Source organism: Accipiter gentilis, chromosome 3 (assembly GCF_929443795.1).
Source record: "Accipiter gentilis chromosome 3, bAccGen1.1, whole genome shotgun sequence".
Classification (NCBI taxonomy): Eukaryota; Metazoa; Chordata; class Aves; order Accipitriformes; family Accipitridae; genus Astur; species Astur gentilis.
The window spans coordinates 33,466,103-33,493,554 of NC_064882.1; positions in this window are offsets into that span (position 1 = coordinate 33,466,103).

Below are 27,452 nucleotides of genomic sequence, written 5' to 3' on the forward strand. Positions count from 1 at the left end.
TCTACCACTAAATTCTGAAAAAGTACATTTCAAGTCTCTCAAAAACACTATTTCAGTTCCCAAATTTACACAAGAAAGGAATTTGCTGCTAATAGAAACATTCTTTCTACTCAACAAAAGAGGCTAAGGCTAAAGTCCCACTTGGCAAAGACTATGGATGTGTTAAATTTCAGACTTGGGAAGGGCCCTGCCTAATGGATCCTGGCTCCTATCAGGCTTTCATTTCAGACCTCTTTGTTATAAGTCAAATCTGTCCACTTTCAAACTTCTGTATAGCTGAGATTTAGATCCAAACTTTTAGCCATACTAGTCAGAAGTGGCAAAGTTTGAACAACCCCGAAAATTCGGGATATTCCTTCCTGGTTCCTTAGAATGTGACCACAAATATAAATAAGAGCTTGACTGTTCTCCATCCTGGAAATTAGCAAGGTTTGAAAGTACAGTCATTTACTTAAAATCAAACAAAAGTAAGCTAAAACCTAAAACCTTACTTTTTGCAGCTTGATGTGATGTTCACTGTCACTGGTATCCTCCTGCCAGATGATCCTACTTGCCCTGTACTTTGAAAATATGTGTGTGTGTGTGTTTAAATGACTAAAAGCTTTGCTAAAATAATTAGGGAATGAATTAACACTGATGTCAGCTGCCCTAATTAATCTAAAAGCCAGATACAGTCCTCAGAGGGGTGGTCTTCTTTGCATTACTCTTACATTCATGTTAGATTCAGAACTAGACCAGAAAACTTAGTGTAATCAGGCTTAAATAGATGGCATTTAGAACATGGGGGAAAAAAAGATATTATGTGCTCTGGCATTACCTATGGCATATAAATGAGAGCAGTTAAAGACAGCAATGGATCAATTCTGATCAAATTCCTTGCAAGTGAAGCTCCACATTGGCATAGCCCCATGGTTTTAGTGAGGCTCCTGAAGATGCATGTGTCAGTCTATGTATATCGGATTTTAAAATAAAAGAAGGGAATGACTAAAGGTGAATCCTGTCTGGCTGTGAAATACCATTTGAATTTGAAAAGAAGGAAAACAGTTAACTTCTCCATGGGGGTGAGCATCAGTAAAGCTTTCAGACTCTTGACAGCTACAGGGATCTTCAAATATTTAAGAAACTTGAAAGTACTTACAGAAACCCTGAATAATCAAGAAAGCAACTTTAATGAGGCTAACTTGAGAGAACACAACGGGGGGGGGGGGGGGGGGGGGGGAGGGAAGTCCCCTACTGAGTGGATATTCTGCTATAAGAGGACAATTGTAATTCTTAAGGTAATTTGTTGAGATGATTTCTTATGATTTCTTTTTTCCCTTCGGTTATAAATAGAGGTTAGTTAAGATGGAAAATAATCATAAATTGCCACCAAATTTTTCTCCTGCCTCAGTTTTTCAAAGCCAGCCAGGAAATTGGCTGCACCAGTTAGAAAGTTTTGTTAAAAAATATGCTGAACTATCACAGCTGCTTCAGGTAAATGGAAGGATGCTAAGGCAGGTGACTCCAATGATATGTAACAGTGACATAACCGTGAAACTCCATAGGGGTGGACTATACCATGCTACAAAAGCTAGTTTTGTAATAGATAAGCTTTTTTTTTTCTTTTTTTTTCTGGAGGTCAGCATATTTAGAAAAGCTGAAAAGGAGAGTATGTTTTGAGAAAGGAGGAAGGTCATTGTGCTCATGTTTTAATCAGAATAGAAGTGTGTGAAATGTTCGATGATAAACTGCCAGCAGTAGCTGTAATGCTACTACTGTGTCATGACAATGCAAGCAAAAGTGGTAAGTGAGATAATGTAAGTTTCTTACATTGTAAAGTAAGGTGAAGTGAATGATCTTTTTTACTGTTGGGAGATATGAGGACTATGTCTACTCTATGAAGTACTGGCAGTTAACTGAGCAGCTGATTTAGGACAGTGGGCAATGGTGGCTCCTTCTTTTGTCAGTACAAAGGAGCGGCTCCAAAGGGTAATTCAGACCCTCCATAGGATGAATCACTTTTTTCTCTCTCTACTGAGGTTTTAAAGAGCAAAAACTGCTGTAAGTTGGATCCTCAGCCTAACAGTACGTGGGTTGCAGAGAGCTATGTACATTAGCCACGAGCAGCCACAAAACCACTCATAGTCCAGCCAGGCAGCTGGCACAGCAAGATGCTAGGAAAGTACAATGACTATCATTAAAGAAAAAGCTCCTGCCTTGATTGGATATGTTGCTCTTGCAAATCTACCATTCCCATATTTCAATATACAACACATTGCTGTGAGGTAATAAACCAGAGTACAATTCCCCTCTCCAACAAACTAGAGCTGACAGAAGACCTGATCCAAAGCCAGTCAATGTTTTTCTACTGATTTCAGTGGACTTTAGATCATACCTAGAAAATAAATTCTAAATTCTCATCTAACCAGCAATGGGGTACAGCAAAGACATGACTGAGTTCATTGCACACATAAATGTGAGCAGGAACTCTTCTCCCCCAGAATCCAACTTGTTTACCCGATCAGTGTTAAATACCAGGCTTTGCTCATGTTCTGCTTAATGTTACCCAGCTACAAAATCATGACTGAGAGGTGTTAGCTCTAGTATCTCAGCCAGCTCCAAATTTGGGTAATTACCTTCTGCCCCTGCAGTTTAAACAAGATACACCATTTGTCTTCATTATCTGCCCTAAAATTGCTGTTCCAATTTGCTGTGCTTTACTGCAATAGCTGCTGCATTTTACTGCAGAAGTGGCTGCTTTAAGTGGTAGGTGAGCTCATTTTAGAAAGATGGATAGTTTGTATAAAATATTTTGTGATCCTTTGAAGTGAGCAGTGCTCAGAATTATTTTTGATTTTTACAGTCCTTATGAGTATGCCAGGATAGTCACATTAAATATGCTATTTGGCAGGTTTTATTTTTAAAGATTACCATATGGTATATGTTCATCACCCAAGCTATTTCATAGAACAATTCCACATGAGTGTTTGATGTTAATTTTATTTGGGCTGTACTGAGATCATCATGCCAGGTTAATTAAAGCACTGCAAAGAATTCTGCACAATGAACTGATGCTAAAACAGAAGGAAGTGTCAATTTTCAGTGAATAAACCAGCAATGCTAGAAGGTAATTATCTCCTGCTCACAGCAAAAAGAAATTAAAAATATTGCAGAACCTGTGAAAAAAAAAAAAAAAACCACGAAAAGAAAACCCCACCAACAAAAAGCTGTCCAAGACTTATAACAAAGATTAACAACTTGGGTAAATGTACTCCTAACTTGGCAGCACTGAATGTAATATTCAGAACATTGTCATATAACATGCCATAGGGAAAAGCGTACATGAGAGAATAGGGATGGAAGTTTATTTCAGTCTGGGTGTACTGTTCTTTAACTTATGAGCATTGCCACTGATAACTTGAAATGTAAAGTGCTTTCTCCTCTGTGGGTGTGACACAATTCAAATAATGCACTAAAAAGATGAAACCTATCTTTACTTTAAAAGTGTTTCTGCCAGCATTCCTGAACAAAAGTCCTTTCCACAGTCCTGAATTTGGCTTTCATTGTAATTCAGTGGGTTTAATTAATCACTAGAGTGATTCGGTTTTATACCTGTGCAATTCCATAGATTTGAATTCAGGCATATCCATGGTAGCTGTAGTTATGCAGTGGTGAATAAAATGTCATGCCAGAAGACCATCAAAACTACAACAGGATAGGAAACATTTTTTGTCCCCTCATATTTTTCTTAAAGTGAAATATATATCTTCCTGAATCAGAAAGAAACATAGTATCTTAAAATGGTAAAACCAAAAAATATTCTGAAAAAGCGAAATCTTTTAAAATCAAGAAAAACACTGATGTTTCATTTTGACTATTATTTCAGCTGCTTTTAGTGATGATGAATCTGTATTTCACAATAAACAATTCTGAAGCAGTATATTGACATTTTTCATTTAAAAGAAGACTACTCTGAACATAGCTTCTCCAGCTACTGACACCTGTGTGCATGCTTCCACCCAGAATGATATGCTGCAGTTCTGTTGCATTTGTTACAAAAGAAAAGCACAAAATTCTGGAAAACTGAAAACCTCATCTCTAGGACAACAGGGCCAACTGAAAAGGCAGCGTAATTAACCTGCACTATGACATTTCATGCTGCTCGTGGAAAAGCCAACTTCCCTGCGGGAGAAGGTGGAACTCAGCGAATGCTGTCTACTGCTATATCATCCCCTTTACTGGAGAGGCCAGTTCCTAGCTTTGAAAGTACCATGAGAAAGGGAAATTTGGGGAGCAATAGGCCCTTATAGCACCCATTTCCACTTCTCCTTCCATGAGCAATTTCAATGATTTGGACCATAGAGTTCACATCATACAGTGATCTACATTATAAAGTATATCACCCCTATGCAAAACTTCACAGGCTGTACAATCCTCTGTCTTTTACACCATGTCAAAAGTTTCAAGGCACAGGCAGCAACAATGCTATCACATGTGGAGAACTAGCAGAGCAAGCCAAGTCTGCCAACAGCCCTGATCATGCCTCAACTCCTTGTCAGCATCCAGGTGGTCCGGACAGGGCTGCAGACATCAGGGAAGCAAGGATTAAGTATTTCTGGATGGCAACTCGATGCTCCTTTGTCCCATAATATTCCAGAAAAGACAATATCCATAGTGAAAACATGTTCATCCCTAGGTTTTGAAAAAACAAAGTACACTGCTGCATACTTTTACATCTTGATTTGCAGGCAGCTCAAGAGATCTACCTAAAAAGTGGTCAGTCTAATTATGGCAATGTGAAGCCACACATGCAGCGAAAAGCAGATACTTTTTTTTTCTCTAAACACTAGTTCCTTTGTGATGTGTAGTGATAGACTGACAAAAAATTTTACGGCAAGGCAGTGATATTTTGAAGTATTCCCTTCCAAAATCCAATCCTGTCCATGTGTGTGGAAAGTGTATCTCTTGCTTTCCTTATCAATTCAGTATGATCTTGCTAAAAGTATGTCTGGGGTACAAGCGGTTGCACAAAACCCAGATGAGGTTTGGGGGACTGAGAATTCAACCTTACATTTTTAAAGGTAACAAAGATATTTGGTATTAATGAAAGAGAAAGGCAGCTGATGCTTTTTCGAAGCTAAGCCTGACCTTTTCTGTAATACAAAACAATCACCTTTAATGTGTACAATGTACATTCTTGGCCTTAAAAGATTAGTATAATTGTATTTAACTTTGTTTTCTCAAGAGGAAGGATGGCATTTTCAATTTAATTTAACATTTTCTTTACTGTTAAATAAAGGTCTAAATGCATAACACACAACAGAGAAAACTGAATGATATTTCCTGGGAAGTTTTCTAACCTTGCACTATGGTCTGCTCATTCAAATGCTTAGAGAAATTAATGTCAAGTCATCAGACTTCATTCCACTTTTTAATTTGTCATTTTAAATCGTTTCAAAATTAAATCTAGGTATTCACCCTGTAACAGCACTCCCATGAAAAATTTGCCAACCAAAGAGAAAAAACAGCCTTTCTTATAACACACAAGTCTCAGCTGAATTAACAGTGTCGGTCATAGTCTGAGTGGAGGTCTGGTTAACAGTTTCTGCAGTGATTTAGACCTATGTGTGCTGCAAGCCTGAGGCTTACTGTGGAACTGTAGACTCAGTGTCAGATGGCGTGTTTATTTTGGGCCCATATTGGGCCACATCATTATGTGTTCATTTGCCATCAGACTTGGCAGACGTTGTTTGCAGAGGTCTACCACTTCATTCCGACTGGCCTCTCTGGGCATTTTATGCACTACTGGTCAAGGCTGTTGGTTTGAACGTGCAATATGCAATATATAACACTTGCAGCTAGGAGAGCGATCAGCAAACCAGCCACAAATATTCTGCCTAAACGTTAGCCTTTATGGTACTGAGGTGCTTTGCATCAAAACAAAGCAATGCATCAATCTATCAAAGTAAAGCAATGCATCAAAGAATTGCATCAATGGCATGAAATTTAACAAAACCAAATGCCAAATTCTGCACCTCGGATGGAGTCCTGCTCAGCACAAGTACAAATTGGGAGAGGAGTGGCTGGAGAGCAGCCCTGCAGAAAGGGCTCTGGGGGTGGTGGTTGACAGCCGGCTCAATACAGGTCAGCAGTGTGCTCTGGCAGCCCAGAGGGCAAACCCCACCCTGGGGTGCCTCAAACACAGTACAACCAGCCGGTCAAGAGGGGTGATTATCCCGCTGCATTCAGCGTTGGTGCAGCCTCACCTCGAGTACCGTGTGCGGTTCTGGGCCCCACAATTTAAGAAAGTTGTTTAGGTACTCGAATGTGTCCAGAGGAGGGCAACAAAGCTGGTGAAGGGGAGGTTTAGACTGGACATTAGGAAACATTTCCCTACTGAGAGGATGGTCAAACACTGCAACAGGCTTCCTGGAGAGGTGGTTGATGCCTGAAGCCTGTCAGTATTTAAGAGGCAGCTGGACAACAGCCTTAATAACACGCTTTAGCTTTTGGTCAGCCTTGAAGTGCTCAGGCAGTGGGACTAGACAATCATTGTAGGTTCGTTCCAACTGAAATACTCTATTCTGTTTTATGAAAAAGTAGACGAAAGAGATGGTAGTTAGACAGCTAGGACTTTCAGCTCTCACTTTTGTATTCACAACCAAAAACAATGCAGTAACTAAGAGTTTCATTGTGGGGAAGATACTGAGAAGTTGCTTGGGGTGTAAGGTGCCACTTTTGCACCAGTGCTCCCAGCAGTGCGTAAGGATGCAGTATGAGGCATTGGGTTTGCAGAAAAGCCACTTTAGGAACATTTCACCTGCCAATCCTTGCTTGCTTGTTCCTGCCTACCACACATCAGGACAAAGAGAAGCGTGGCACGGGCTGAAGGCTGGACAGGCGCAGGCAAGCTCGCTGTGATGACTCCCGTGCCAAAAGCCAAGCACTTTACCCGGCTACCTCTTGTATGCCATTAGGATGTGTTGAGAGCAAAGTATCTTATTTCACTCAAGGTCACTTCTAATAATTATTAAATGCAGATTCTGGTGTTCAGTATGGAGTAGTTCACATGCCCTATTGCCATAAATTCTATGTGACTTTGAACAGCCACACATACATCCCTGACTTTGTGGGCCATCCCGAAAAATGACAGAACATAATATAATACAAATATTTGAATACATATGTTATTCTTCATATTCCTACTTGCTTTCTTGTGAGTGGCAGGTATCCAGTCACTGTTTTGTTCATAGCTTCTCAGGCACTAAAGGAGAATAAGGATCAAAAGACAGTATGAATCATATTTTTTTCTAACTTCCAGTGAGTTCTAAGCTGTTAAAAACCATCTATTATCTATTGCTTTCACGACTGTTTGTTTGTTCTGTTACCAAGCTCACTGCAGTAAACTATGTACAATAATTGAGGGCTGTATAAGTATTACAGGATTGCTTGGTCAGAAAAACAGGCGTGAATGAACATAGTGACAGAGCTTGCTGAATATGTCTTGTATGTCTTGGGAACTGGCTGTCATTCATGTCTGCTACTTAACTAGGACAAAAATTTTTTAATTGAGACACTGCCTACAATCTTGCTCAAAAAAAGTCCTTTCCTTGAAAAAATTAGTGCCAAACGTCACTGCTCTTCACTGATAAATCCTCATTACTACAACCTCAGCCTAACAACAGATTTCTCTGAGCTCAGCAATTCAGATTTTCTCCAACTCCATGCTTCTTAAATGCATTTTGTTGTGGTCATATATGTGGCCTTTACTAATGCAGATGACAACATCAATAGCTAATGTTTCTTACTGGGGACTGAAGAATATAGCTTTTTGTAGCACCTGTACATAAAGCCACCAGAAGCTACCATTAACTTATTTGATAACTGCTTATTTTAGAATGAAGTTACAAAATATGAGGACAAATTTCAATTATAAGCCAACGGCAGAAAATCACCCTCGGTGTTGACAAAATGGAGAACAAGGTCTATTTCCTTAAAAAAAGCTTTAGTTCAAGCTCAGCTGGTGGGTACTGAAGCAGGAAAATCCCACCTTACAAACCAGATATTGTTTTGATTATAAGGTTTTGCAATTTCCCTACCTTTTTATAACATCTTTTATACACACATCAGCAGAAGTTCTGAGTTTTCTCTCAGCATCAGCAAGTATGCCAAAACTCTTTGTTAGACTACAACTAGGTTTTGTTTCTTTTGAAAAACCTAGTTCAAATAAGCTAATTTGGGTAACGTTCATCAGCTAGCTTCAGGCACAAAACATTCAGGAAGGCCTGACATATTTCATTATGAAACATTGATACTTTTTACCTTAAAGCAGTTAAACTTTTTTGAGACTTTAGCTAATTTTATATTGAAGGAGTAAAACCAACCAGAAGTAAATTAAAATAATATTTTAAATAAATTGTATTCGATCAGAAAATGAAGCAAATAATTTGAACTCCAAAGTAATGATTTTCTTCTAGCTTGATTCGTTGTTGAAAATGTTTTGGATACGTATAGACGGGTTTGTGTGAATCATCAAATTCTCCACATATTTACGTATATATTTATTGATGAGTAGCTGTGCTGTTGCCAAGACTGTCTAAGTGTATAAATGAAGCTATATTTGTAGGCAACTGTAATAATCTTTATTAGACCAACTGATACAGCTGGTAGGAAACAAATGAGCTTGCGGCTTACAAGCCCTGCTCCAGATCTGGAACAGACGCAGCAACCTCAGGCTAAATACTTGCTGCAGACAACTGCTCTGAGTTTCACTTGATTATGTTAAACAGTCAGATAATTTGAAAAAAAATGTGATGGGCCTGAGGAGAGCAGAAGGGCAGGTTAGCAAAAGGGGAGATGATAGAGTTGCTTACCTCCATGGGACAAGCAGAAATGGGGAAAGGGGGTAATTATCAGCTTGAACTGAGAGATACAAGTGCCACTTTTTACTTCAGTTAGATAATGAGCGAATTAAATATCTTTTAGTTTCGTGATAGCTAAAACAACGGAAGGCACTGCTAAAGGCATCAACCAGCACAGAAAAGCCTAGTGTGGAGCTGAGGAATAGGCTGATACATATTCTTTGGGGAGAAGTGTCTGGTAATCAGTCTCTGATTTCCTTTATCTTGAGGCCCAAACCCCAGCACCTCACTCGTGCCAAGCGCTATCTGCGGGTGGCATGCTGTACTGGATGGGAATTCATGATATAAGGGCATCAGTGGGAGTACTGGATTATATAGGCCTGTTCAGCATGCTGGTTTGCTTTTGTCCTGGTCCAATTTAAGGATCTCATTCATGGCATTTTCTCTTGCCTCCTTCAAACAGTCCTACCGCACCACCGCAGGTACAGCACGTGCAGTGATATATATATAACAATGATAAATTTAATGAAGAAATATTTAATTTCAAATTTCTGAGCAATTGGACAGATTTGACTTGTGAGGTGGTTACATTAAATAAAAAGAAAGGCCTTCTATTTCACTGGAAGCACTCTGAGATATTTCAGCACTAAAATCTAGAGATTATCTTCATCCTCCTTTGAAGGGCAAGGTGTAAACATGTTCAATAGATTCATTATTTACAATGCTGCACAAGCAGCAGATGTATTTGCTCTGGAAAATGTAGTCACCAGTAGTTCACTCACTCTTGGTTGTGTAAAAAACATTAGGTAAAGAACGAAATGAGAATAATGCTTCTCCACATAACACAGGAAGGAAGAACAATTTAGATGTAATTTTGAAACTCTACCCCAAGGAAATACTTCCTTCTTCCAGCAGACTTAAGTTTAAATATTTAGTACTAAACTATTATGAAGTTTAAATCTGATAAGGAAATATGTCGTGTTACAGAGAATACCTTCTTTCAGGTCTGGGCACAGAAAGGGTAATGCTCACTTAAGGGAGCATGTACAGCAATGGAGAGGGCAGAGCCTGCTCTGCGCGCTGCTGAGCAGCCTGCATGAGGCTGCAAGGATATGTCTGTAGAAATGGAGATGAGGTAGAGACACAGGATGAAAAGGGTTGACTCAGTGCCCCGCTTTGTTAAAGACTTCATGCGTGAGTTCACTCAGGACTCATTCATAAACATCACAGCAACACTCACGTTTTAGATACCATTCTGCTTGTTTGGGGGGTAATTCTGGTCCAAGTCTCCCTGTACGATGACAAGCAAGAATTATTCACCTAAATAATGGGATTCAGTGATGCCAGTATGCTAGGCAGAGCCTAAAATTATCCACAGCCATACCTTGTACCTCACAAGGCTGATATAGCAAAGTACAGTAACGGGTGCTATGAAGACTAGAGGAATATGAACAGCTAAAAGAAACAGCAACCATCGTCAAGCACAGTCTCACTGATTCTTATTGTTTCTCTTCGCCTTCTGCCAAGTAGAAGGTGGAGGAGTGTCAGAGCAGAAGGAGAGTACAGCATCAATCAGGTGACAGTGTCATCTCCCTGTGAAATGGATATTGGACAATACACACATATATACACTGATACACATATGGGTATATATATGTAGGGAAGACTCCTCCATTGAATTCAGTTGTGTGGTGAATGTCATCTCCAAAACACAACTTGATCCACAGATGGTCCCTCCACTCAGTCATCACATTAATACAAATACAATGAAGATGAAACGCTCGATTCAGAAAAAAAGCTTTTAACAGTAAACCTAAGCCCCTTCCCTGTTCTAGGCACATTCTTATTTTGGAGCCCGGGGGAAGTGCTATTTTCAGCATGGACATTTTAGTCCTAAATCAGGATTTGAAAAAAAAACCCAAACCAAAAAACCTTACATTTTCCTCATTTTTTCACAGCTTTCTTTAACATAACTGTTTCCCATCTGTGGCTTTTTCCCTTGAAAAGATGAGTTTTGCTCAGTAGTCCCACATGCATTTTAAAACATAGTAGGATAACAAAAAAATGCAATTTTTTTCCCAAAGACTTCTGCTTATGCTATGTAGTAACTTTCATTTTCCTTAGCTTGTATTTCTTATGCATCCCTTTACTCCACATGCTCATCTGTAAAGATCTGCCTCTCATTTTTATTTTCTGGGCTCAGATTTTCATCAGCAAAACATAAAAGATTTGTTTTACGTCTTGATTTAATTTACCATTTCAGTAAATTTTTTCTGACAATGATCATACTGTAGTTAGTGTGTGTACCGATGATAACAGTTGCATTGATTACTTAACTGACAAGTAATATAAAAAGGAAGGAAACTAACTGCAATGCTTTCTCAAGGAATGAGAAATTTTTCTGTATTATAAATATAAAGGGAAAGGCGGAATGAAATAAGCTGCAGCAATAAAGAGGAAAATTAATTCCAAGCTTTTACAGATGGCTGCAGCTGTATTACTTAGCATGCATGTCAGCTGTAGGAGAATGTTTAAAAAAGGAGATTCAGCTCTACGGTAACAAATCACAAAGCTTTCCAAATGGACCAAATTCAGCAGTGGAGTAAAACACTGAAGTCAGAGGAGTAACAAAACCAGTAAATTTAGCACCTTATGCTTTGAGTCTTTTAATACTTTTCTTGAAACAAAATTGAAGGGGAGATACTTGCTCTTTACTATGTTGCTATTACAGACAGGTTATCAATAACATATTCAAATGAGAGGTAAAGCAAGATAAAGTGATTTCTTTTCATTCTTATGTATTGGTCTAGATAGAAGAGTATCACATGAGCTTTCAGTAAGAAGAAACTCTCACACTGGAATTAATAGACTTTGATAGCTATATTCATTGCAATACTTGTTTATTTCCATCTATAGGGAATGCAGAATATGGTATTAGATTGAGCACAAGTTTAAAAATAGAAGCCCAATGTTTATTAAAAGAGAAGTCACTGTTAGACTGTTCAGCTCACCGAAAAGCCCACTGTTAAAAAGCCATGCTGTGCTCTGAGGGGTAAAGACAGAACTAAATGAGTCCTTGGTGCATTACCACACTGTAAGGAGAGTACGGGTAGTGTAAAATAGCATCTGTGAGCTGAAGTGACAACTCATCTCCACTTTTATGATAGTTACAATATTTCTCACAATATATTCTTTCATACTTGATATGGCATAAAATATTTCTGATTTTCTTTAGCAACAAAGAAGTTTACACATTCTAATGGCATAATAAATGAATACATTTTCCTCGTATCAGAAAATTGATTGCTATTATGTTTCACATTGATCTTTTACTTAGATTAATATTCAAGATTTTAAATGCAGAAGAATACACAAAAAAAACCTGACAAAATTACAAAGGAATTTTGAATGTTCTACTTTACAACAGAAGCAGGAAGACACAGAATAGTGTTACCAGCATTTTCCTAAATCTATGGTGACATTTTTAGAAGCATCTAGATGTCTTAGACTTTGAAGTCCGCTTTTCTAAGACGACTTTTGTAACTCCAAAAAGACACTTTATTGGGCTTAAGTTTCAAGTTGCATCTGTACTGCAAGATAATTTTTCTCTGCAGAACGCTGCAACTCTGAGAGCTCTGCAACGAGATTCTCTGATCACCAAGCCCAGGGTACTACTGGATGGTCTGGGTGAACCCCTGCCAGGTTTCCATCAAAGCAAAACAGACTGCAGGAGGGTTAGTGACCACACAGGTTTTAACCTCAGATTACTGTCTTGAGGAAACCATATCATAACAAAATAAGGGGTGAGGGGAGCTGGCATTTTATTTGTCACATATGCCTCAAGCCTACAGGAATTTTACTTTAGTTTGATTTGGAGGGGGGGACAATTAATATATTTAAGTTAAACTCATGGCACAGTTTTTGAGGATTGGAACCTAAAAGAGAAATGATCAGAAGTGGGAATACCTATAGTGCAGAACTGGTGTTAAGGTGGTCTGGTCTCCTCCTAGATGCATTTGTTCTGGAGGGTGCCTCCTGCTTTAGGGGACACTGACCCAGCTGGCCCCTTCCCTCCTTCAGGGCAGAAGAGTGTCCCCACAACTACTGCCCATGTGCAACTGCTTTGGTGCTTCTTGGGTAGACACTGGCCTTAACACCCCCACACAGCTCTGTTGCTCTCACCCTGGATCCAGCACTTCCATGTCAATCTCAGTAAATGCTTGAAGGTCCCTCGGCAAGGAGAAAGCTAACCGGGCTGAGCACGGCTTCACATTGATAGGGCCAACTCTTTCCAGTGTTTTATCACTAGGTGAGCAATGTTATCAGATGAGACCTTTTGTTCTGGTTTAGAGCATTCCTAACATCCATTTTAACATTTTCCAACACTCTCGGAGTTCTGTCATCATCCAGATACACGTGCATACACACATACAAACATATGAATAAATATTTATTTATAAACAAATGTGCATCAATTACCAGGAATGAAAGGGCCGTATCAATAAAATATGAAGGTCTTTATGAGCACATATGTTATTTTACTCAACACATACTTTTTTAAAAAAATCATGTTTAAATGTCCCATATTGAAAATATAACATGAGTTTCTTTTTTAACTATTTCATGTTAAGTGTACAAAGAGGTCTACACATCCTGCTTAACACAGTTATCACTTAGAGCAGATAACTGAGCATTGCTGGATTACGTTGTAAGGATTTTAGTCAGCTGCTCAGGAATACCGATATGAATTCCTCAGACCTGCCAGTGCTCTCATCATAGCAGTTTTCCAGTAGGATTCTGCCACCATTACTAGTTAAATAAAGGGGGAGTGGGGAGAAGAACGTTTAAACAAAAGTGGGAGAGGAAAAAGGGGAAATATCATTCTGGCAGAATAATGGGCCTGGTCTGTAGCACCACACAGCAGTTTCTGAAGCTAATTGACAGCTGCCAGTTTTGTCACAGGACAAGCTTTTTTCCTACCTGGTCACATTCCTATCAACACTGGAAATAATGACAGCTTCTCCTGAAGCACTTAAGCACCAGACTAAAAAGGTACCATTTATGTCCTTGGAGGCTGGACTAGTGGCCTGCTGCTGTCCCCACCAACCTGAATTTTGCTGTGATCCTATGACTGCATTATTTTATGGAGTTCAACATATCGTGCCACAACATGGCCTCCCTTTCTAAGGTAGAGGCTACACAAATATATCCTCATGGTTTTTAGTTGTTGCACTTTATGTTTTGTTTGTTAGGGGAAACACTTATTCCAAACTGGTGGAAAACATAGTAATGTTGACCTTTGTAACTCTGCTCTGGAAGGGAATCAAAAAAAGAGAGAGCAAGTAAGAATGAATAAAAAAGGGAGGTTTGCTGCTACTATTTATTGTTTCCTCCTCTTCACCAGAACTGCGCGTTTCAAAACGCTGGGCTGTCAATGCAGGACATGTGTTGATTTTAATAATTAAGCACTGTTGGGTTGCTGACACTATTAGTCAAGGGTCAGTAGACATTTTCATTACAATTGCCATTTTCCAAGACTTCATAACTGTCATTTTGATTCACACTGGGCTGAGACTTAGTGTGTAGGTTATCAACTTCCTGGCATTTTTGCCTCACTATAATAATCTATTTTTAAAGTTTTCAAACTACAGCAATTAAGATTGTATCAGCCTGCTTCCATTAGGACTCTGTGAGCTGGGGGGACTGAAGAAAGCAGGGATTTTGAAGCCTCATTTCTTCTCACTTTGTAACAAACAACACTGAAGCCTTGGGTCTGGGGAATGAGTAGCAGAGAACAATATAAATCAGTGGGGGACTGTAGGAGCTGTGGAGGCAGGGTTTGTCAAGTCTTGTAAGAGGTGTCTGAGATATGGGTAACTTTGAATGTAGTAACACTCTCTAGGAGACACAAGTGTCAGAAGGGGAAATAATACACTCCACAGTTCGTCCAGTAGATGGAGAACATCTGATCGGTGAGCCAATAAATGGCATGAAGAAGTCGGAAAACCTTCAGTGCTGGCCCCTTATTCTCTCTTCTCTTCCCCTGCCATACAGGGAAAGATGTTATTTACTGAGCTCTGTTTCACTGTCAGCTAATGGATATGCTATAAGCATCTATGTTATAAGAAAGTATACATTAAAAGTTTATCAGCTAGACCTCCTTTCACACTAATCCCGAATTTAACACAATTTTCCCTCAGGAAGAGTGCTAAATATATCTGTTGTGACAGAAACAGGATGCAGTCCTTGCCACTATATATAGCTGTCCTTGCAATATATACTAGTTGCATTATGAAGACCCAGATAAGGTTGTCTATCTGGACTTCAGCTACTTGTTTTGCTTTGTGATATTTAGAAAACCTGCAGCAGCTTGGGTTTTGTAGTGATCGTTTTTGCCTTTCCCACCCAGCTTTGCATTGGGGAGGCATAACATTTCTGGAACACTAGAAAAACCTCCTACATAAATAGGCTTAAGTCCTGAAGCTAGTAAATAAGTTTCCCTGTTAGGAATAGATAACATCGGCTGCAACACAATGCTCAGGACACTGGTAGACCTTCACTACTCCAACCCAGGAGAGATGGCACTTGAAGTGGAGGGCCAGTTCAGTGAAAAAAGATTTATGCTTCTGTAGTCTCTATTCTGGCTTCTTCAGTTCTTACCAATCAATCAGGAGTACAAAACAGCACTTCAGCAGAAGCGTTACACCTACTGCTTCAAAGAAATGTGCTATTCTGTTTTATATGAATTATATGACGCACTAGAAAAAAATACAAAGAAAAAATAAAGAAGAAACATTCCTCTTGTTACTCTTTCTATCAAAGTCCAATGAACAATATTTGAAATGGATACTACTATTCCATAATTCTCCTATTTGTTAGGAATTTTTTATAATATGACTAAAATGACAGTATACTACAGGCTAATATGTGGAACTTTGGTTCAATGGCAATTGGGGATCTCAGTTCCTGAATTATATTATCTGAAGCACATTATTCCCAGAGAGAAATGTATGCTTACTCTTACTTGAAGAATTCCAGTTACTCGGAAAACCATTCCCACTCATTCCCAAAAAAGAAGCTGCAATATTGACTATAGCCTAAATTCTGAGACAAACTGAAAAATATTTTGCATGTCTATTAATTCCTTAAAAAATACTACCTTGAGCAAAGAGTTGATAACCACCAGAAAAATATATTTACTTCAAATCTGTGGCTTGAAAACATAAATACTGGAGAAATTTTATTTTTTGTTGAATTTTGACTGTTTGAAAATATAAGGGTTCATGAAACATGAATCTGCATGCCATAAAAGAGACTTTTTTTAATGTAGTGATTTACCGTAGCTCATTTTCTACAAGTTTAGTCCTATACAAATATTATCAAAAAAGGGAACATCAAAATCAAGCGAACTTAAATTTTAACAGAAATATTTCTTTATTTTATATGAACTGGTAAATAGCCTACCAATTTCTCTCTCTGAGTTTCAGATTTAAGCAAAATGTCATCAAAGCAGTAAATATATATGTATTTATATATATATCTATAAAAAGAAAGACAGAGCCAAAATAGTCAAAACCACAAAAGTAAACCTTTTATGTTGTAAATATATAGTAAACACAATTATTAGAACTAAATTGTGCTCATATTTCTTAGTATTCTCTTTGTGGTATTAAAAGGAAAATACAGAACAGTTTTCATACTTTTCATTTGATGAAAATTGTTTTGGTTTACCTTGAAAAGGTCAGAAATGAGTATATATATAAACACAAACTACAGCTTCCAAAAACCTATTTAGCTTTTGGTTGTAAGTTTTACTGTATTGCAGTCTTGTCTATAGAGGCTTTGAAACTGCTCTGAAAAATATTGTTTAAAGAGGAAGAACATCCCTCTACACAGTTATTACAACCACAAAGGAGTTGTGGATGAGAATGCAGTCCATAACTATATTACCCGCTCTACAGTTGTAAGTGTGGCGATTAAGTTTCTGAAAGCCTGAGTCAGCATTGCAGTTTGTGAATCACAGCAAAGTTACCTGTATTTGGAAAGTTTTACAGAAATCCGCTCATTGAATAAGTTCACACTGACTGTTAGAAAAAAATAATTCTATCAAGAAAAAAATAATTATATCCAGACTTTTCTGCGTAATTACCCTGATGAAATAAAAATATGCATAGGTTTATCAAGAGTTTAGTGAAGAGACAGCAAAATGGTAGATACCGGTTTTGCGTGGATGCAGACATTTGAAGTGTATTTTAGCATGTGGTGCTTAGAATCAGGGATTTCCTGAGAAGAAGCACATGCCTGTAAGAACTGTTCCAAATTCATTCAAACCTTTTGTTCAGGCAGACTGAACAAAAGTCAGGGTAAGCTGGGACACCAGCGTAACACACACTGCTCTGTCTGGAATATGTTATGTCACCTTAGCTCTATAGCTTCACAAGATAATAATTTTCTTCTTCAAATAGAGTTTTTGATATTTAAAAAAAAACCCAAACAAACCAAACACAAAACCCCAAACCAAAACAGTACCCATCTTGAATATGAAAGAAAATTCAAAACCTTGAAAAAGTTAATTAAAAATTCATAACATTCAGCCAAGTATATGAAACAAAATTTCTCCTTTAATTTTTCATCTCTAAACATGGCTTTACATTCTTCAGCTACATGTTCAATTACATTTCAAAAGGATATTCATTTCAGACAAAGACTGAAGCATTTTCTGTCATTTCTTTGCTGCCTTGAGCCCACCATTGCCCTGATCCACCTGAAACCATTGATATCTGTAATCCTCTTCCGCAACACGGTCCGCCCCCCGCCAGGGCTTTAGCTGCCTATGCTGGAGGTCAGCTTTGACGTGTCACACCTGTGTGACCTTGGATCAGGGCAGTGAGAGGGTTCCTCCCGGTCTCTCCCTGCAGAGTGGGGGCTGTACGCAAGCTCAGGACCTTGCTGTAGATAACTGGTGAGGTGCCTGGTCTTTCACCAGCCTCACCCTGACCTTGACCTGGCCTTTGCATCCTTTCTTGACCTCGGTCCTGGACTGTTGCTGGTGCCTGGTGATCCCTGTCTTGCTGGCTGACCCTGGGTTCCATCACTGGACCTTCCCTGCTTAGGCGTGGTGGGAGAGCACCCTTACGGGTGAGGACCCTGCCTGGCCACCCAGCTGTCACCTGCAGCCCCCAGCTCCCCTGCCCCTGCAGGAGCATCAAGGTCCTGACAATAACGAGCCAAAGCAGAACTTGTCAGTGATTTTGAAATGCATAGGTATGAAAAAATGAAATGAGAATTTGTCACGATGGACACATTCCTGCAAATGCTTTTGACTCATAGCAGTCAACATTTGCCAATTAAAAAAGATACTGGAGGGGGGTGGGGGTGGAAATCCCAAATCCCAACCTGTTCTTGTGTTATTTAGCATTTACCATACTTGACTGTTCCATTCAATAAGCTTTTTTTCAGAGGCTGGCACTGATTAATTATATGTAATTAGGAGTGATAATGGGACTATAGAGGTGGGAAAAACAGAAACATGAGATTTGCTTGGTGATTGGGGTTTTTTTTCCTCCTTAAATTCGAGGTAGTAAACAATGGTAGCAGCAGGTTCATTAAGGGAATCAGTACTTTTTATGGACAATTAAATACTAATTGTAAAGATTGTTGGTTTCGCGCTGAATTGTATCTTTTTTTTTTAATTAGAAGAACAGCTAAGGACATCAATTTTAGAGGAACCACATCCTTCAGCTAGGAACATCAATTTTGGAGGAACCACATAGTTTTATATAATCAGACATTTGAGACCCAGGATGCTTGCAATCAACTTCAGCATGCTGACATCAACAGCGACAACATGCAACAAACCATAAGAAAAACTCCATTTTCTTTTTTTGTTTTTCTTTGTCTCTTGCAGTTTCTAGCTGCCTTTTCTTTTTCTGTATTATTTGAGTTTAAAGCTTCATTTTAACTGTGTCTGTATGACAAAGAAAGAAATGAGGTTCCCTATTTTTCATAGCAAAGTTATATATTCATATAAAAAAAAATGAAGTGGCTGTTGTGGGTGAACTGCTGCCTGTCCTTCTCCTCACCAATATTCCAAATCTCAACTTCAAGAAAATGAACCATTTTTCACTTTTTTTTTTTTGGCTAGTTTTCCTTATTATCTCTAACTTTCTATCTGTACAATTAAGCTTGAGGCAAAGGACCTGAGGAATATTAGTGCTGAGCGGAAAAGAACAAGTAAATTACATAAACAATATTTCCTGGTTACTAAAGATGGATGCAAATTGGAATTTCAACCCTATCATACGTTCCAATATTTCTACTATTTCTTTGTCCCAGATAGGAATAAAAGTCAAAATACATTCAGGTTTTCACAGAATGAAAATTTTTTAAATATCTGCTTTTAATTGTTAAAATTCTCGTGATTAGGAAAAAAGTGTCAAAAATTCCCACAGGAGCAAAGTCCATCAAAAGTTTGACACTTCTTTTCCAAAAACCAAAATATAGTTTCCTTGACCTGCTCATTCTAATACAAACACAACATGGAATAGGCAATTAAATAAACTAACTAACTAAAAAAGAAGTCAAAACAAATCACTGTGTATACAGTTCTTTGCCTAAGGAGAAAATGACAGAGAGAATGGATAAGACATGACTGAAATTACTCAGAGTGCTTAATGCACTTCTGGAATCTGCTTTCACATGATAACGGTGGGGGTACTGTAAGAACCTATAAAGCAAAGAAGTCTTTCACTTTGTATTGTTGCACTGAATTGAAACATCATGTTTGGTTTTCATTTGTTATTGAGATATCCCTCTGGCTATGTCTTTGTAAGCAAGCAATTTGATGTAGAAAGAAGAGATCAGTAGATCAAAGCAGTCGGTACTCCAGACCTCACATCCACACCATAAGTGGCTGGAGAGTTTTACTATGGACTGAACTTTGTCAGGTCCCACACACACCACATGTTCCCACTGCACGGGGGTTTTTTAAGCTGTCTAAAGAAGCAAACAGTGCCGCAGATCCCCAGGAGGTGCTGGAGCACATCTGTGCACACCTGGAACAGAGCTCTGACCTCTGGGAAGAGTCTACCTTCTGTGTACTGAAACTTTTCTCTGACCCAAACCAATGTGTAGTAAGTGGGGACAACAGGGAGATGAACTTCAAAACATCAGTATTGTTCTCCACCAAAATGCTAGTTTAAACACCGCCTATGTCAGATGTAACTGCCTACAAGTCGATGGCTGTAGTTCATGTGCTCGTGACCTCATCGTAACAATGCACCACAGGCCTAAGACTTGTGTACTACAGCAGTTTGAGTGGGGGAGGCCCATAATGGATCACAGGTGACGCATCTTAACCCCGAGAGGGCAGCTAGATAACACAATAGCCCTCCAGCAGCTATCTGATCACATGTAAACCACTAAGCTTCAGCAAATCATGTTTCAGATAGCATCTATCATGAAATATTTCTGCTGGAATTTTTAATGGGAAATTAAAGAACTCAAAAATTAACACTTTCAAAAGATGGCATTTTAGGAAAACTAGTAGGCATGAGCTCTAAAATGCTGGTCTTTAGATTAGCTATTACTATTTTTGAAAGAGACCTTGGACCTCACTAGCATTAAGACAAACAGGATGGTAGAGGAACGACAGATGTTTATCTTAGGTCAGATCCCAAAATTAGGTGGCTAAAGCGTACTAGAAAATGCACAAAATTGAAAGCCAGAAGTTTGTTCAGCTATTAACTAAAGCTGCAGGAGTTAAATAGGTGCTGCTTTTTAACCAGAAAGTTTGCCATGCTTGTATTTACTCTGCTAACTACGACATGGCCCAAGCTTGACCCCAGGACTACTGGTCACCCTCACTACTTCACTGGCTTCTTGCTGCAGGTTGTAACACTGGCCCATGCCAACTAGCAGTCTCCCAGACAGTGCCTGAACACCGTATATGCTTGGACATGATATGTAACAGATACTATTCCCAACAGACAGAATAGAAAAGAATAGCCGCAGTTTGGATATCTCCACCTTTCACTGTCTTCCAACACTGTCCCGTAACAGTTTGGCATCCTTAAACTCCAATATCTTTCTATTTATAGAAAAAGTTCAGGGGGGATCTTCATACACCACAGCAGGGCATGCAATAAATGTTCAGTTTAAAACACCACTTGCCTGGGCTGTTAACACGGCCCTCAAATTATTTTAGAAGTTTTGAACTAAAAAAAAATCCTCCATATGAAATAGTAATTATGTCAAACAGCATTGCTTAGATCCCAGACCTAATTCTTATGTAGGATGAGTGCGGGCAGTCTTTGCTACTTGGCCTGAGCGCTAGAGAGTGTTCTTACCTCTATGTTTTTTAGCAAGAAAGGCACATCTTCTCCGTGTGTCCACATTCAGCTTCTGTATATTACCCAAACCGCCTACCTCAGTGCAGCTAGAGACCATGTTCCTACCCATGCCCGCCTGAGAGCTGAAACACGGGGGAAGTGCTCTCACACACTGGATCGGGATCTGCACAGCTGGTAAATGTACAGAATCACAGAAATCACCAGCACCAGGCCACCAGCAATATCCACACAAGCTTTCTTTTTAAAATGTAAAGAGAGGAGAATTGTGTTGGTACTAAGTGTATAGCTGCCTAATGATTAGGACAATCACCTGTGAAATGGGAGACCCAAAATCTATGCCCATCTAACTCAGAAGGGTTTCCAATGCCCAGCTCTCCCCAGAAGGATAGTTTAGTCTGGGCAAGAAGCATCCTCTCCCTATCCTGCAAAAGTAACAGCAAAGAATGCATGGGACAGAAGGAACCACGCATGCAAGGTACGAAGAAAAGGCATGATTTTGCAGCTTACAGCTAGGAAGGACATTCAGCTGGAAAAGCAGGAATCTGGATTCCTTGTGTTATATGAACCATGTACAGGATAAATTTGACAAGAAATAAGGCAAACCAGCAAAAGTCCTACTCAATACTTTGAAAAAATAGTCATGACAGGAAAATCCAGACCCTGATTCAGAGTGGACAGAGCTGCTGTTTCCATGAGTAGCATAGCTTACCTGAGGATCAGGGACTGGATTTCATTTGTATCCCTATGGGTACTGGTAGCTAAGCAGCTCTCCCAGTGGAGAGAAAACGATTTCTGGATGGAGATTCACTTGACCACATGTAGGCATTTATAATCATCCTAAATTAAATGAGATTAGTTGCATCCAACCACTTCCTTGATTATAGATGGACACTAGATTGGATAAAGACATCTCAAGTAAGATGAGAGAAGTTACTTTGATAACTAGCTGTCCCCAGGAAACTGTGGTGATACTAGATGCCTAAATCTGGGGCTTACAGTTGACATTTGGGTACTCAAATAAGGTACTCCACTACATTAGTCATATCAGCTTTTTATTAGATCCAGGCCCTACTGATACAGGCAAGATCTAAATCTGATTTCTTCTTCCCATTTCCTTCCTTGGCTAGCAGTAATCCAGCCTACAAGAAACAAATGCACTTAGAAGCAGAACAAAGAAAATGAAACACAGCTTAGGTATAGAAATATTTTAAAATGTTAAGTGATACGGTGCTGTGAGTTGCAGAATAATTAGAATATAGCCACTTAATGGGGCAGCAGTTCTGATTACATACATCAACTACCTCTGTGCATTGCAAATCTGGCAATAAGTTAGTAATGCCAATTTATTTTAAAGGTGTTTCTATTTAAGTTAATGGTATGGAAAAATCTAAAAGGTTTGTTCCATCAAAATAATCATCTTAGTTTACTAGCCATGAGGAACTTTTTTGCAAAAGGTTTTGAAAATGTCCCTTATAGTTTTAGATACATTTATGCTTATAGCAGCTGATTCATAAGTAGAAAACAGAATATTGTGAAGTTTTATTTATCTTACACTTTCAAATTTGCTAAATAGAGATAAACAGAATAGGCATGTTAAGATTTCTTTTTTCTGATTAATTTTACGGTAATTCAAAGTGTTTCAGTTTTAAATGAATTGTTTGAATACTAAATTATGCAGCTTTATGATCCAGGAGATAAGCAGAGCTCTAAAGATGCCTCTGAGACTTGAAAGAGACAGCATTAGAAGCTCATTATTGCCGGCACATTTAACATGGTTAAAGTAGGGGAAAATAGCCATTAAGTTAATGTAATAGTTAAACTGCATTAATTTGAAAAACTGCCCAGTTAAATGCTTACAGTGAGGGTGTATCTTTTTTTTTTTTTTTCTCCTGTGGCATTTGCAAATATTAAAGAGTCAAAAACATTTGAAGAGTAGTCCTTTTCAAGCAATTTAACATAATGTTTACACTTGAAGAAATATTCAGTTTATCACTCAAATATGTGTCAGAGTATCAACATTTCCTAAAGAGAGAAGAGCAGATGTTAATATGCATAAAAGATGAGTTCAGGACTACCGGGTGGTAACAAACAAAATAAGCTCCACCTCTCCTTCCCATTAGTTCCTTCGTCCTCTGGGTCCTTTCTTCAAACATCGAAAAGTAACAGTAGTTACTGAAAGTAACAGCACCCCTCTCCTGATTGCTTAAAAAGACTAGGAGAAAGAGAACAGCTAAGTCCTAGCAAAGTCCACCTTAAAGAAACATAATGATTGCCACCAGAGCATTAGATTTAATATACTTTATGTTTCCAAAAATGAAGTAATCAACCCCACAAAAGTAAAATGCAGGGTAATCTCCAACACATATATATGAGTTACCACTTACTCCAGGGTGGCTGTGGAATACAGCACAATGTTTAATGCCCTGTATTGGTTTTGTTTGGCAAGGTTTTGGTAGGGCGGGGGGGGGGGGGGGGTTACAGGGGTGGCTTCTGTAAGAAACTGCTGGAAGCTTCCCCTGTGTTCGAGAGAGAGAGCGAGCCCATATTAGCCGGCTCTGAGATGGACCCGCCGCCGGCCAAGGCCGAGCCAATCAGTGATAGTGGTAACGCCTCTGTGATAACATTTTTAAGAAGGAAAAAGTTGGGACGGAGAGAAACTGCCGCCGGAGTGAGGAGTGAGAACATGTAAGAGAAACAAGCCTGTGGACACCAAGGTCAGTGAAGAAGGAGGGGGAGGAGATGCCCCAGGCGCCGGAGCGAAGATTCCCCTGCAGCCCGTGGTGAAGACCCTGGTGAGGCAGGCTGTCCCCCTGCAGTCCAGGGAGGTCCACGGTGGAGCAGATCTCCACCTGTAGCCCGTGGAGGACCCCACGCCGGAGCAGGTGGGTTCCCGAAGGAGGCTGTGACCCCGTGGGAACCCCGCGCTGGAGCAGTGTCCTGGCAGGACCTGCGGATCTGTGGAGAGAGGAGCCCACGGAGCAGGTTTTCTGGCAGGACTTGTGACCCCGTGGGGGACCCGCGCTGGAGCAGTGTGCTCCTGAAGGACTGCACACCGTGGAATGGACCCATGCTGGAGCAGTTCGTGAAGAACTGCAGCCCGTGGGAATGGCCCACGTTGGAGGAGTTCGTGGAGGACTGTCTCCCGTGGGTGGGACCCCACGCTGGAGCAGGGGAAGAGTGTGATCAGCCCTCGTCCTGAGGAGGTGAAGCGGCAGAAAATAACGTGTGATGACCATAAACCCCATCCCTGTCCCCCTGTGCCGCTGGGGGGGCTTGGTGGTGAAATCCGGGAGGGTAGTTGTGCCCGGGAAGAACGGAGGGGTGGTGGGAAGGTGTTCTGAGATTTCATTTTACTTCTCATTACCTTGCTCTGGTTGAATTGTAATAAATTTGCAAATTGAGTCTGTTTTGCCCGTGACGGTAATAGTGAATGATCTCTCCTGTCCTTATCTCGACCCGCGAGCCTTTTGTTATATTTTCTCTCCCCTATCCAGCTGAGGATGGGGGAGTGATAGAACGGCTTTGGTGGGCACCTGGTGTTCAGCCAGGGTTAACCCATCACATGCCCCTTCCAAAATTTGTTGATATTTATTATGCAAACTTTAGATAGTTCTTATTGCTACTGTAATTTTGCAACTTTTTTTCTTATCTTGTCATATTTTGCTCTCAATACTTTCACGAGGAGCAGAGTTCACATTTCAACCACACTTGAAAAAATAGTTTTGAAAAAAAACTTGGCAAAAAGTTTTTTATTCCCTGTATTTTCACTTCAAATGACTTCTTGTGTTTTAGATTTGAGAATGATCTACTGAGGTTCTACTGCTCGAAATTCATAATGATAATTATAGATCTCATAAACACCCAGGGGTCTGGCTGCAAGTGGTGGCATTAGACAAAACTAAGTTGGTACCTTTATACAGCAACAAGCTGAGGGATGCAATGTGGAGTCCAACTGTCTCAATAGAGGTCATACATAAAAAGTAGGCTTTCCGGAATTACATACCCAGGGCATATTCCTAAATAGGGGCATTAACTGGGTAATATAAAGTTTGGAGCTACTTCCCATGAGCTGATGTATTCGAGCTTGACTTCACATCTGGCAGAACCTGGACAGATGATGTCATGGTCTGTACTGGGGGGCAAGGGATGTACTGAGACTGAGCAAACAAGAACTGGTGGAAGAGGCTTCTTGAGCTTTTCAAGAAGCTCATCACCCAGTGCTTCCTCAAGAGAGTTTCCCTATCTCCTACCAGTGGAAGGAGCAAGGTTGCTCTGGGCCAGGTGGAAAAAACCCCAAAGTGGGGGAATTTTGGCACCTACTTTGCACCCCATCTTACAGGGATTCCTCACACTGTGTGTGCTGCTTCTGCCCAACTGATTCTTAAGATGCTCTTGGAATCAGAGTAGGACAAGGGAAGGTGAAGTACTGATCTCTCTGCTCTTAATCTCAGACATGGAATGCACACATATGAACTCCTAAACCATGAACCAGACCAATACTTGTGGGGACAAAATGCTGATGAAGATCTAGAACAGAGCAGCAGACCGGTATCACTCATTACTTCACTGCTGAGAAGCTTTCAGGCAGCCCGGACATACCTAATGTGCTCTTTGCAACTAGGAAGGATGTGCCTGTTGCAAAGGAGATCTCCTTCTTTGTGGCTCCACACCACAGCGTTTTGGAGAAGGAGGAATTTAGGGAAACTACTCTTCATTCTTCTTTGGTCCCTTTTCCTTCCCATCAGCTACGGTTACAGGATTACAGGGCTCCACCGTCCCCCTAAGCAGCTGTGGAAGGCTCAAGAGCTGCAGATATTACTTCTTTGCAAAAATTATTAGAAGTCTGTCTGTGCAAGGAGATCAAGTATCTGTCTGAGGAAGAGGTTCCAGCTCTCTGCTGTTACTAATCAGGCTTTGGTAGCACTGGAAACAAAAGGCCTGGGTGCCAAAACCCAAGTCCTTCAATTTTAACATGGAGAGATAGAAGCACAAGATGGAGAAAAACAGCAGGAGTGTTTTCCACCTTTACCTTATAAAGAAAAGTAAGCCTTGGACTTACTGAATCCCCAGCAAAAATTACAAGTCTCACAGAGGGGTTATGTTATGATTTAGCACTAAAAACCACACCTGCTAAAATAAACTCAATGGGAATTTTAGCTAAAGTGGGTGTAGCTACTTCAACTGATGTTCCACTATTACTTGTCGGAGATTGTAAGTGAGCACAAAGTAAAGTTGAATTAAGAACTCAGTAACTTTAGATTCCATTCAAAGGATAACATTTCTACTACTATATCAACTGAAAATCAATTGAGATAAGAGCATCCTATAATTTACTGTTCCCAGTACCTGCACTGTGCATTGTCTTTCTTCTTGTCTTGGCTGCCTTAAGCACTACTGAACTTTATTGTCCTTAAGTAAAGCTGTCTTAAAAAAAAAAATTTAGGAAAGAAACAAAAGAAAAAATGTTTTAATTATTTTGTTTGTATTTTCCACTGATACTCCAATATGCTCATCTATTAGCTTAAACATTTTCACCAAGAGATCTGGTAATACCTTATTTCCTTTTAAGAAACTTCCAGACTACACCAAACCAATTCCCGACCCCCCCCTCCCCCCCTGCCCCCCGAAGATATTTTTTGAGAGAAGTTTATCAATTTTCCAAAACAGAGAACTTGCTACCCAATATTCCATGTCAGTGGACTGCCTGTGTGGACAAATGAAAGCTATTTTCTTCCCTTCCTGCTGTAATTCCGCCTCTTTTCTGAATTTGCTACATTGATTATATGATTATATGACCTTCACTGACATGAAATTTAACCAAATTTAAAAAGAAAGAGGAATTACACTGGAAAGAGTAGGAAATAGCTTTTCATTTGTCAACAAAGTCACTTTGCTATCTCCAAAAGCAACTTTAAATAGATAATTCTCTGACATTCTTTACAATGAAATCTGATCAAAGTTTATGCCCCTCCAAACAGCAACAGAGCATTATTCCTATGTAAAATATGTGCTCCCAAATCATTATACTTACACAGAGCATAAAAGTTTCATGTTCACATAGGAGTAACTAATGTGTATGTCTTGAAGGAACTTGTCTGTCCAATCTAGCCTTGAATATTTGGATTCAAAAAGTGTCAAAAAAGGTATCTTCTTTTTAGGTTTTGTTCCCTTTTGGACACAGACGCACAGAAAATGCCTTTCAGGATGCTGTGCCACTATAATAATACTGTGTATACCTACTGCACTGCAGATACTTGTTTGT